The sequence below is a fragment of the Camarhynchus parvulus genome, chromosome 11 (genome assembly GCF_901933205.1).
Source record: "Camarhynchus parvulus chromosome 11, STF_HiC, whole genome shotgun sequence".
Lineage (NCBI taxonomy): Eukaryota > Metazoa > Chordata > Aves > Passeriformes > Thraupidae > Camarhynchus > Camarhynchus parvulus.
This window is the reverse complement of record NC_044581.1, coordinates 10,439,295-10,453,090: the sequence shown is the minus strand read 5'-3', so window position 1 is coordinate 10,453,090 and position 13,796 is coordinate 10,439,295.

Genomic DNA, 13,796 nt, shown 5'->3' with positions numbered 1-13,796 from the left:
TTGCTGGCAGTGTCCAGCACTGATCTGTGATTCTTGCAGGCTCCTGCTGAGCACCATCCAGGACACAGGGACACACATTCAGCTCAGAAGTGCCTTGCTTGTCTTCTGCAGAGGGACACATCTCTTTGCTTCTCTTGCTTTGGGTTGTTCTCACTCCTGATAGCATAAGCATGGTGATAGGGCAGTGTCAGAGGATTCCTTTCACCCTTCCTTTCTTTCCCTATCCCTCCTATCACAGAGTGTGTTGATACATGTATTTTGCCCTGATCATTTCCTGTAAAGTTGGAGGGTAAAGCTCTCCATCACATGTCATCGTTGTCTATAATTACTGTTCTGTCATTGTCCTGGAGAGGAGCTGCTTGTGTCACCCATCATCAGCTTTCTTCTCATCTTTTTGAAGCTTCACTTTCTCTCCTAGGTACCCAGGAACAGACTGATGATAGACTCTGTGATGTTTTTTGATCTTTCCCCTCATACCCTTGGATCTTACTCACCAATCTTCCTTGCCTTTCTGTCATTGCTAATAAATTTTCATTCTGTTAATGTTATCTGTATGTTAATATCCCTACAGGAAAGGATACCAAAGTAGGAAATACTAATTCCAGAGACAAGAGATTTTACTTTGGTTTGGTCAGTGTGCAGATTTTTAGCAGTGGTAGATCATGCAAGTCTTCTAGGTATGCATCCTCCCTCAAAAGCCACATTTAATGGGCAGTTACATGGAATGGCAAAGGAAATGTTCTTAATTAGTAAAACCTTGTGTTTCTAAAATGATTTTTTTTGTCCCATGCTTGCTCTATCAAGCTGTGGTCAATAAGATCTGGCCCTGCCATTGTTCTTGTTTCTCAGGCAATGTGTTTTAATAGTCCCTGTTATTCCTTTTTCTTGACATATTTTATATAAATATTATAAGAATATGTTTGATTTGTACCATCTCATCTAGAACCTTTTAAAATTCCTTCTTGAACTAAAAGCATACCAATGCTTGAAGAAAAATAAGCACAGTACCCTTATCACTCTGGTACTGTTTTCTTCTAAAATATCTCCCATTTGGAAGTCTTTACTGTAATAACTGGGATATGAGCACAAAGGCTGGATTTTTCCCAAATAAGAAAGCTTTAAGCTGTAACTTCTTAGTACAAAAGCTTCTTTTTTTTCTGTTAAATTATATGTATGGGCAGGACCTCCTATGCACAACTATGTGGTGAGCACTCCATTTTGCAGTATCAGCTGAAAAGTACATCTTCTGTACCATTTATATCAATGTCACTGATAGAAACAAAACTTGCTTTACTTTAGAGAGTGAGCCAAAGGTATCTAGTCAGAAATACATGCACAAAATGTGTGGTTGCTTTTTACTTTCAGGATCATTGCCCTCTGATCTCACTCACCTCTTTAATGCTGTGCAGGAACACAAACCCTGGATTACAGTCTGGGCAAAACCACTGGTTGGGTGTGAAGGAATCAATAGATTCCCCACACAAATGAGAACATGCAGGTTCTTTCAATCCATGATACTGCCAACTGCAGACTCAGAGTATTTCCTTTCTTTTTCCCCTTTCTGCATATTTACACCCATATTAAGAAGAGTGAATCCATCTTGTTCTTCAAAAGAAAAAGCTTCTCCTATAACGTGTCACTAACTTCTACAGCTGATATATTTCAGAAGAAATTTCAGTGGGATTTGGATGCCTAACTGCTCTAAATTCCTTTGGAAATCCCAGTCTCATAGTCCTATATGGTGGTGTAAAAACTGCCTTCTGTAAAAACATTTTGTTTATCATCTCTCTCCTAGGCCAGCTGGGACACAGCATCTCAAGCAAAACAGAAATCACATTTCCAGCTTCCCCTGCTCACAAAAGGATATGTTTCATGCCCCAGCAGCACTGGTGCCTGCTGGCTCTGGGAGAAGGAACCTGATGATCACACCACTGCTGGGGTCAGTAGTATGCTACACTGCCTACATTTTCTTTTGAACTCTCAAAAATGTGTTTTGCCTTCCCGTTGGCAGTATTCCTAAAACACTGGTGAGGCTGCAAATACTAAGCTCTTTATGGTTCCAGTCTATATCAGTTAGGTGGGTTTTTCTGTGAGTTTCCCATGAAATTTTTGTAAAGGGTGTGTAAGAAATGCTTGATCAAATGAAGAAAATAGCAACTGATACATTTGTTTTTCAGCATATACGTGCACAGTTTAATTTAGCACAGAGAAGCAATCAAGTATTGTTATGGTAAAACACTTCCTTTCATCTAGAGTTATATGTGATCCCATAATAAATCCAAATGTGCCTGATTGTGTTTTTAGAAATTGAAATTTTAAATTAACAGCGTGGCTAGTACTGAGTTCCACACTCTGCCATTATCTCAGTAAATTTGAGTTTGTGTAACATGAGTATTCAGAAGCAAAACCTGCATGAAATCTTCCAATTGTGAATGCCTTTTCCTTATAAGAATTTGCAGTGATTCTCTGGAAACTTGCTAAGTCCCCAGGGGGATAAGAATTCACAGATCTAACTAACCCTGAGGGTCATGTTATCACACAGATTAACTATTCTCAAGCAATTTCTGAAATGCATTAGGCAGTTAAGGCTTTCTATCAACATTAGTAATGTGTACTTTCTTTTTCTACCTTTTTGTCCTTAAATATATTTATTAGGTCCCTGACACTCAGGGGCCCTCCTTTCTCTTATTAATCAGCCTCTCACATGTCCCTGAAGAAGCATCTCTATTTCACATGTTCAGCTAGTTATTCTTCTAATTATTCCTTTTAAAGGAGTCACTACACAGTAGCACAAATGCATAGTGCTACTCCACAACAATGTAGCAGGAAAAATAGTATCAATAAGTATATTTTTTCAACCCAAAGTTTTAAATTTTGTTGAATAAAACAAGGGGTGTAGCATTTTCCAGAAACTGTGCTATAGACTTGGTAAATAAAGGCAGGGTTCTGTAGGAAGCCACTGAGTCAGATTCATCAGAATGAGGACTTTTATAATATCTGTGCCTCAGATAAGGGCTTTCCTGCTTAAAATGATACATGGACAATGGTTGTATATAAAAGTGGCCAGGACAGCTGGGGTCAATCCCATTATCTAGCTATTTTCAGGAGAGTAAAGCCTCACAAAAGGATTGTCCATGAACAGAAGGCTGGAAGAGGCTTCCTCAGTCATTGAGTCCCATCTCCAGTTCATACAGGCAGCATATCATGAAACACCCAAACTACCTATCAATTACAATATCAAACTGATCTGATGAAAGCAAGTAAGTTCTTATTTTGGAGTTGGACTGGGTTTTTTTTTGTTGGATGATTTGGTAATCTGTTGTGCTCCAAAGCCTCACTATTCTGATGGTTTAGGGCTTTCTTTTAGTTCCCAGTATTCCTGGTTCGCTTACATCCACTACTTCTTATGCCAACGCTGCCCTATAATTTCTGGCCTGTAAAGTGAAATACCAGGTGCAGGACAAGCTGAACTTGCTGGCTCTGTAGTGAGGAACAGGTTGAAATGCCTCTGGGTGCAAAGAGTTTGAATGTTCCTGTGAGGATGGTCCAGGTGACCCTCACCCTTAAACTGAGGGAAACATCTCTGAAGAAAAGTGTTATTTCCTTCCCAAGCAGCTAGGGCATAAATATTTTTCTGTTTCAGAAAGCTTCTGCAAATGATAGTCTGCTCTTACACCAAACCATTTAATAAGTTTAATTAAATGGAAGCTTATGATAATTAAACCAAAAGCCTAAGGGCCCTGTTCTGTGAGAACTTACTCCTTGCATAAGACCAATTTCCATATAATTTAGACAACAAAATAGCGGAACAGTATTCTCCCATCTAATTTATATGAAATTGGTAATCTCCAAACCTGATTTATATTACCCTGTAAACATACTTCTTGTATCTCAGCAGAAGTGCAATACCTCCAGTACAAGTATTTAGGCAGAAGAGAAAGAAAAGCTTTTTAAAAGGAACCCCCCCCTTAAAAAAAGCAAAATAACACAAAAATAACCAGCCAAGAAACCCTGAATGTGCAAATTAAACCACAATCTGATAAACTCTGCATGAGGATCAAATATCCTTAAAGAAATTCTCTAACATAGTGGGTACTTGTAGGTTCTTCTTTCATAACAAATTTACATATTTACTACTTCTGGGTGTTTTCTTGAACCAGTGTTTGTGATCAATGCTAGAAAAAAAAAAACCCCACACTCCTTATTTTGGAATTCCTTTCTGTCTCTCCAAGTGTCCCAAAGGAACGGTACCATGCATTATCTCCTCTGCCACCTGTATTTTTATTGCACTTCAAAACAAAGCTCCAGTACTACAAAGAATCAATGGGGCCTGATTCTCCACTACCTTACTCCAACTTTGCACAAGCCCACTGCAGACAAAGCTATTTCTCTTGCTTACAACAGAAGCAGTGGGAAAGCCCCCAGCACTCCCTACCAGCTTGACAGGACGGCAGATTTTGGTCCTCTCCCCATCCTGTCCTGCAGACAGGCACGAGAAACACAGCACACATGGAGGGGGGATGATGACCCTTCCTGTTCTGCCCTCTATGCAGCACAGCTGATAACTGAGACCTTGGTGTTCGGTGACTTTACTGCCCAACATTCTCTGTTTTGGGTAAGGATTTATGTTTTGTTTCACTGGGTTTTTTGTAAGTGACAGGAATTGGTGTGTTCAGAGAGGTTGATTTTGTGCCGTGCCCAAAGAAAGTAGTGGTCCCACGCTGAGGAAAGCTATAGGCCTGATGGTTGTAGACAAGGTGAAAGCACTGTTGTGAAGAGGCCGGACACCAACTGCTGCTGTGCACAGCTACTCCCTATTAGATGCTGGTGATTAATTGCGCGGGGTTAGGAGATAACCAGGTCAGAGCCTCATGAGATATACACTTCCCACTGACAGTCAAATAGTAGACACCCATATCTAAAGTCTATTTGTAGAATTAGTGGGGAGGTACTGTTCCTTGTACCATAAATGAGCTGATCCTTACAGTTTATAATGCTCATCCCTCAATTTCTGAACCTTTGAGACACTGAAAGTCATAATTCTGACCTGCTGCTTTGCTTGCACTGCAAAGCAAATATAAGGCACAGGGGTTAAAATTCAGCCCAGATGAGCCAGAATTGTCTGTAAGACAAGGCATCTGGAAGATCTCATCTTGTTGCCGACTGCCCTACCTATTTGGGCTTTGACCCAAGCACAAAGAGAAGCATTGCATCCTGAGGGTCACTTTTGACAGCACTGAACATGGAAACCCATTTTCTTTACAATCTTCAGAAGTGGCTGGCAAAATATCTAAAGTATTCAAAATCTGTGACCTTTTCCTGCAGGCAGAGACTTCGTCATGGTGATCTATGTCTCTGTGGCCTCAAGGCCAGATTAATACAAGGCATCCCCCAAACCACCTGCAGGCTGGAGCTGCCAGGGAGGAGAAGTCTGACTGCTCAAGGGCCCTCACCTGGGGAAGCTGGCCAGCCCTGTGCTCAGCAACTGCATTTGCAATTACCATTCAAAGTCTTCTTAATTATTGGTGTTTAAAGCCTAAAATAGGAGAAAGCCAGACTCTGTGACAAGTTTGAGGCTCAAAAGGTAAGTTTGCTATTTGTTTTTTATGCAGATTTAAAAAGAAAGAAAGGAATAGAAATTGTTAAAGGCAGAAATAGAAGGATTGCAATAATTTCCCTCGATTATTTCCCTAGCAAAACATCATCACTTGCCCCATTGCATGTTTCCCAGGGTTATGCCAGATGGCACAAATACTACCATTTTTCAGAGTAGTCAACTCCCTACTATGTATGGAAGAGCTTCTTAATATTGTTAGCAGGAGTTTCTTAATATTATTAGCAGGTTTGCCTTTTCTTAACCTGACTTTTTAAGATTAGATATGCTCTTGGAGTAGACCAGCACATTAGAACCTAAACACATTTTAAGGCTTTTACCTCAAACCTGAACCTAGGTCTGCGTCCCACTAGTCCTCCTCTCTCTATTACACACCAGATCCAGGTACACATTGAAATGAATCAGACACCCCAACGCTCTTGGAGGGCTTTTAAACAACAGATCCAGTTTGGACAGATTACTGGATCCCAATAATGTGTTGATTTCCAGAATATTTGAGATGTTCCCAGATTGGGGGAAGGTACAGAGGGAGAGGGAAAGTATTGGAAGCACTCGTGTGAGGCTGGAGAAGAAATTTGGATGTGTGAAAGGGAACTATGGGAGGAGGATGAGGAGAGGATTAGAGATGTGATGGTCTCCAGTGGCACCTTCCGCCACACCACTAAGCCCAGCTCACATGAAAATTGTTACACCTTTGTATGCAATACTGCATATTACAGAAGTGACATTAAACCTTCTGCACCCATCATGGGAAATATTTGTATTACTTTATTGTAAACACACATCTGTAGAGGTCTGAGCTGGATTTTCATTCTTTTAAACACATTCACAGTTAAGAGGAATTTTCTGCTCCTAAATCTGCAAGCCCTAACATCCAGAAAACATAAATCTCTTTATGTTCCATGTTGCTAAATATGTGGTCCAAGGATCACCCACAAACCCTATAGAGAGCAAAAAATGTATTTGTAGCTCAGTTACAAAACTCAGGCAAGAAGTCTTCGTATTTCTACCATGTTTTGGTGATGATGGAAAGTCCACATTTGATGCCAGGCCCTGTGTAAGTACATATAACTTTCAGGGACACCAAAAGTATCTCTTCCCTCTAATGCCAAGTCTGAATTTGGCCCATAACATTTGTTAAATGGCTCAGAAAAACACCAGTTTATCTCAAAAGGGCAAAGTACTGATACAAATAAGGAAAGGGAGTAGAGAGTAAAAAGAGATGTACAGAACCAAGTTTCTGGGCAAAACTAGTCACAACCTGCCTAGCTACAGGTCTCACCATCTGGTTTCAGACATATTTACTTCATTAGTGTAGCAAGTAAGGTTAAAAAGTTCTCTTAGTTCACATGCAGCATCAAGATTCCAAGCTCTGATGATAGATAATGTACAAAGGTGTGAAAGTACAATTCTGTTTGTGCTGGGCCTCCTGTTAGGGACGTGTGAGGGACGAGGGGCACGGTGCTGGTGTGGAGCTGCCAGGAGCAAGGCAGGAGCACCCAGGTTGTTACTTGGCCAAACACCCCCATGCCACTGGCCAGCCCCCATCCCAGAGCACTGAGCTGCTTTTCATGGGAAGCATCTCATGTTCTGGCACCTCACACACACAGAACCTGATTTCTGGGATGTTGTTACTGTGGTGCTATTTTACACTTCCTTCCCAAAAAGCTCCAAAGTCTATTTTCAACACATATTTATTAAAACTTTCTAGCACTATTCGAAAGAATATTTGAATGGCCGCTCAAAACCCTGCTGCCTAATGACTGCCAAGTTGCTGAAGAATGGAGGCAAGGGAGGTTTTCCTTGGGGTGGGGGGAGACAAAATAAAGAGAAATCGGCCCGGCTTCAAAGGGCGCATTTCCATAATTGCCCTGTAACTTTGGCAAAATAAATCTGAAGGGCTGAGAAAAGCGCAATCTCTCAGATGAGTGCACTACAAAAGCCCCAGAGATCCCCAGTCCCACTTGTTACTATTCTAATTCAGTGAGAGAATTCGGTCCCTAACCTCAGCAACAAAAGCCATGAAATCACCGTCCTCCCATTCCGATAGCCCATTCCCAAAGAATAAGACCTTATCCAGCCTTTTGTCTCCATGCTGCCCACAGACACTCAGTAGAAGTTAGGATAGCATTAGGTGGAAGAACAGCACATAGAGGTTTTCCAGACTGGCAATTTAAGCCCTCTGTCTCCAGCTCTGGGTTGCAAATGTGTACACTCCTATGTAGCAGGGGGAGATAGGGTCCGTTTCTGACTTTTTTTGTTATCACAAGAAGCCTTTTTTGTAGTTTTTATGTAGTTGAATTTCCACACAATCTGTCTGAACTTCCCAGATGAATTGTGCACATGTGAGTTATACAGCAGTTTTCTTTGAAAAGGTGAAAATACCCTCCACAATTTTTTCTAAGATTTAATGTTTGTCCTCAGCAGTACGTGAGCTATTAAAGAGAAAAAGAAAAGTAATTATAAAAGTAATTATAAATAAAAATTTAATAAGAAAGTGTCTAAAATGGCTTTGCTGGCACAGTCACAATCCCAACTTTGCAATTCCTTGATGAAAAAATTACTGCTGAATGTGAATAGTAGGTCTTTTACAGCAAAGGCCCAATCTCCCGTCATTTGGCCCCTCTCTGACTTTTTTATTTTCTCAATAAGACGAGCTTTTGTGCGATGTGCAGTATGGACAATCAGGACAGCCTTATAAAGGGATTGAGAAGGGCACACAAAGGGCTGCGGCAGCATCAAAGCCAGCCCGGCAGCACAATAGAGATGACATTTTTACATCCCAGGGCTGGGGCGGGCAGGGACTGAATACTGTGTCCACAGCAGTGTCAGTAAACAATGAGCAAAGTGGGAAAGGGGTGAAAACACAAGTCAAAATCTTTTTATTGAAGCCCCCTACACATTCATTGGGCATTTTCAGCCCTGCATTTGAAAGCTCTTCCATTTACTTACTCTCTGGATTCCCCTCTTTAACTAACTGACTGATGATGGCTCCATTTTGATATCTGAAGAAAAGAATGGGAATTCTTCCCGAAGTGAATATATTAATTCATGAGATTTAATTGTGTTTTATTAGCAGTAAAGAAAATATTAGCTGCGTGGTGCTGCTCTTAAAGGAACACTGCCATCTTTAACACCATGTTTGAGACCTCTGTTTAAGAAGCCTTACCTAAGGTACTGGTCCTGCCTGTGGTTCTTGGAAGCAATATTTTTCTTTTAGTTTACCAGTTCCCTGCATTTAGGTTTGGTTGCTTGGGTTTTTGCATAACAAAACCAGGCTGGACTCCTGTTTAGCTGGTTTCTCGTTCCATTTCTTGTACCCAAGCCCAAGGCCTCGGTGTGGGTTCAAAGTACCAGTATGGAAAGTTTAAAACCAGAGGATTTAACCCTGGTCATTTAACCAATTCAGGTGACCTCAGCAACTACACCAGGTGCAGAAGGGCAGGAATGAGTGCTGAAATTTTTCTGCACATTTTTCCCCCTGTAACTGCACAAAAACATTTCTGTAAGTATCAGGCTATGATTTAGCGCACCAGAGGGAATCTGTCTATCAAGCAAACATTTCTGGCATTGTCTTCTGTAGGAATCACTTGCAAAAGTCTCCATCTGAGAAGACCTGCACTGGTGCTGCTGTTCAATAGCCATCTCAAGTGTCCTTTTTCATTAAATTATTTTGGAATGGGTTTGGTCTAATCTTCTAGTGAAGCTTTATCTTTCTTGGAAGCAAGTTAGACTGTAACAGAGAAAATCAATGTTTTACTCCTTGTATCTAATTTCACATTACATCTATGTTTTTAGGCACTTAAATTTTACTGCTAAGGTATCTTGAGTATTGCAAAGTCCAGCATGAATTATACTAATGATCCCTGAGAAATCCAATAGAGTGAGTCATATATTTGAGAGACAGTTCTTTTCTTTTCACTGTTTTGCTTGAAAATAAGTATTATACTTATGTATTAAAATCTCAGGTTTATGCATACCCAGTAAGTAATTTTATTCTAGCCTGGCTAGCTGGCCTACTGACATGCATTTTCACCACTGCTAAAAATAATGAGGAATCCGAGTGACACACATTTATGGCTGGGAGTGCCATCAGATCCCTTGACCTAATTGAGCATGCCTACACACCTTAGAGTGTTTTGCATAACCAACTTAGACAGCAGGAACATTTCCAACCAGATTGATTGACATATTTTATTTCTAACTTAAGCTTAATCAGGACCAAGAATGATTCATTTATACCTTTCAAACTTTAGGAATTGACATGGGAGACAACCAAGCTGCAGACTCCTGTGTAAGCAATCATGCAAAGGAAAAAATACAGATTAATATATTTTATTAGTCTACTTAGCTGCTGCCATTTGATGTAATAAAATTAATAAACTAGTAGGGGAGTTACTTTATTTTATAAAATAAATGTCAAACTAGATTTTTTGCAGGAAAGGTTCTGTCCCAAATCCCTCCTCCACTAAGGATTTACCTGAAATCATGCACCAAATGTAGAGCTATGGTAAGGTGCAGTCTGATTTTTTTCAGAAACCAGCTGGACAAGAGCTCATCTCCCAGCAATAACCATATTTGGTCTCAAATTGAAAGAGTTTCCGGCTTTTAAGGAGTAAAGTACCTTCAAATAAATATCAGCAGTTTCCACGTGCCATGCCTGAAACAGGAACAAAGCCTAATAGAATAGATTGTAATAAAAGTGCCATTTCCAGCATGTGTGCACGTGGCTGCTCTACGCTGCAAATGTCCTTTAGCACTTTTTAACCATATTCTCTAGTGTGTCAGCAAAGAGACTCCATCAGAGTATTTAACATTGCTGGGAGCAAAGGAATAAAGTGGAGTCACTGTTGATTATTACTCATTAGCCACAAGGACATCCACTTAACATGTGAATAAATGAATGACACCATGTCCTAATGGAAATGGCCTCAGTGTACCTTTAAGCAAAATGTTGTTTAATATCTTCCATTTGCTGAATAGTAAAGAGGCCTGTTGGACATGCACAGCTAGCAAGCGGCCATTGTTGCTTTGTTCCAATTTCAGCATTTAATAAAAAAGTATGTTGTCTTGACTATAGCAAAGCTGGGCCTTAAAACCCTGGGTGGCAGCACAGGCTTGTTCTCATTCTGCAAATTCAGAATTTCACTGGCATCCTAAAGGGTTAATGCCCATAAAGCAAATGAAGCCTTAGAAGGTACATGTTCTTCATTATTCTGCTTTACATTCAAACATATAAAACAAAGAATATCTGATATCTTTATTGGTTTTCTTAGATAAAACACAAGCAAGCTATAAGCCCTAATTTTCTTATTACCATTTGTTAACAAGGAAGATAACACTCTCAAAAGTACTTGATTAGGGCTCCCTTTGATTTGTATCTTGTTATGATTACCAGGGCATATATTTTTGTATTATTACTTTAGTACACTGATAGTTTGGATCAAAATGATAAAAGAGGTATTTTAAAAGTGTAAATATTAACCATACAGGTAAACCACATAATCTGAACAACATCTTGAACACTGACATACTGAAGTATACACACTGGAAAACCAGTCATAGCTGAGATACACATTCCCATCTGGAAAGCTGGTAGTCTGAGCTGGAGGAGCCCTTTTGCTCCCAAACCCTTCCAACAGCAACTTACATACTTGACAAATTTGGTTTTTTTTTAATACAGTATAACTACTGAGGATAGAGGATTGAAGATATTTGCTATATCGCATATCTAAATGCTCGTGATCAGAATCCAGACCACATATATCTGTTCTTACAGATAAGTATCCAAGGAAAACAACAGCACGTGCATCAGCTAACGTGAAAGATTTGGGAGGGTATTTTAATGCATGGTGTGATGCTAGATTGTTAAAATCGTGCTGGATCTTTTCCATACTCCTGTGAATTTGCCTGCGTAGCAGCTCGCTGTGCTGGAGGCGGCTCAGCGCTGTTTCCCAGCTCCCAGGGCTCTCTCCTGCCTCATCCCGGGCTGTGATGGGCACTTTGGCCGCCCTCAATGGCGAGCCTGACACGGCCCGCTACGCCCGGCCGGCCGCTCCCACCACAACGGGCTCTGACAAGTTGGAAGTCTCTTTCTCCTGCCTCCTCCTCCTCCTCCTCCTCGCCGCTGCTTCCTCCGGCCGGCCCCGCGCAGACAGGGAGCGAGCGGGAGATGATTACATCAATCAGTGTCAGGTCTGGGAGCTGTGATTTATGAATATGCATAATGAGCTCTCACCTTTGAGAAGGACTAGCTAGGGAGATAATTGATTAGACAGGAAAAGAGCAGCCAACAGAGAGGGAGAAGGGAGAGGGAGGCCTCTCTGTGCTGTCTCAGGCAGGCCTGGCTGGGGCTCCAGCGAGGCTGTCAAACTGAGAGAGGGATTTCTGAAAAAAAAAAAAAAATGCGTAGGATTTTTAATGTTTTGTTGAAACACGCATAACAAAATGTTTCCTCACAAAATTAATGGGAATTTTCTCCACATTAGGGAAGCCAGGCAGGCACAAAGGCTGCTGTTTTTTCCCTGCAGGGAAACCAAGTTCTCACTTCCAGAAGCCAAAGGAGCAGCTTTCCCATGGCTTCCACACTGCTGCTGCAGGAGCATCCCCATGGTCAGAGTGAAGGGAGAGGGCTCTGCGGGGACAGGGAGCTGAGGGCCTCTGTGCAAAGGCAAAGGAGCCTTTAATAGAGGTAGAAAGCTGGGGATGCAATTGTTTTCCCATCATGGTTGCATTATCTTCTTCCATCCCCTTTAAGCATCTGTCTGGCCGCTGTGTGAAAGTTTCTATGGAAAACCCACCAGGATGCCCAGAGGAAGGGGATGTGGAAATTTGCCTCTAGCTTTCTCTCCCCCCACCCCTCCCATTTTAGATGCCATTAATCTTTTTTTTTTCCTCAGCTAGAATTGGCTAAGGAAAAAGAGGGATAGAAAGTGCAGAGAGACTGGATAAAATTTACATGAGAAACGATCTGTTTTCTTACCCCCCACCCACAGAGATTCCCCCATTTCAGGAGCCTGTCGGAGCGAAAGGGTGGGAACAGTTCCTGGCAGAAAGACAGAGAGCTGCATGGGGCTGCAAAGAGGCAAATGCTGTTTCTAGGGTGAGCTGTGGCCAGAAAGGACATATGGGGAAAGGAAGAGGACGCAGCGGGGAAAAAGCAGAGATCACAACAGTGCTGCAAACTCTGTGAGTCCCTTCCCCGGCCTCCTTTGCCCCCAGCCATTGCTAACAGCAGCCAGGGAGGCTGCAGCACACACCAGGAGAGGGGTGTCCCCATCCTAATGGTGGTCAGGGGGAATCTTAATTGTGAAACAATAAAACACTATATAAAACGTGTGTATACACACACACACATATATAGTGTAAACACATATATAAATCTTATCACTTACAAACGCCTAGGATTTAAAATGTAGTTTATCGGCCTAGTGCAACCCAATCCTATAAATAATACATTCCTATCACTATGACCTCAAAATGTCAATACCGCACAGCCCTGTGCATTTGCATATCTTGTACTGTCTAAACTTGAAGCATGTCAGCTATGTGCTTGTGTTTGTACTTTAACTTCATTTTAACTCTTGCTTCCTAGCTCTGAGCACCCTCCCCCTCTGCGGGGTCTGTCACCAAAACGAGAAAAGCACCAGCTATTTAATCACCACCACCGTAATTATGCCGTTTCCAGGACTATAAGGAGAGGACAGGTAGGGGACACATCTCCCCGGTAGAGAAGAAAAGCCTGGGAACGAAAGCAGGAGGGAGCGGCCCACAAGTTCTACCTGCCCGAGCTGCCCCATCAGCCGGGGGGATGAGCACGGCCATCCGCGGCCACGGGCTGCAGGGAAGGGGAGGGCAGAGGGAGCAGCCCTCGCCCTCCCACCACACTCCCCTTGGGATGGTTTCGGAGCGGAAATGGACCTTTCCCGGATTGGGCCGATTTCCAGCACCTTGCCGGGGAAGCGAAGCTACAAGTTTTGGAGGCGGCGGCTCCCGGGGGCGAGGCGTGCAGAGGCGCAACCGGCACCACCGGAGCCGGGAGGAGGCGGACCGGCCCGGGGGCGGCGGGAGCGCATCCCACGCGTCCGAAGCGGAGCGGGGCTCCCCGCCGGGACTCTCCGCAGCGCCTCGGTGCCCCCGTTCCGGCCGCTGCCTCCCGCCCGAATGCCAAGCCCCGGGAGCG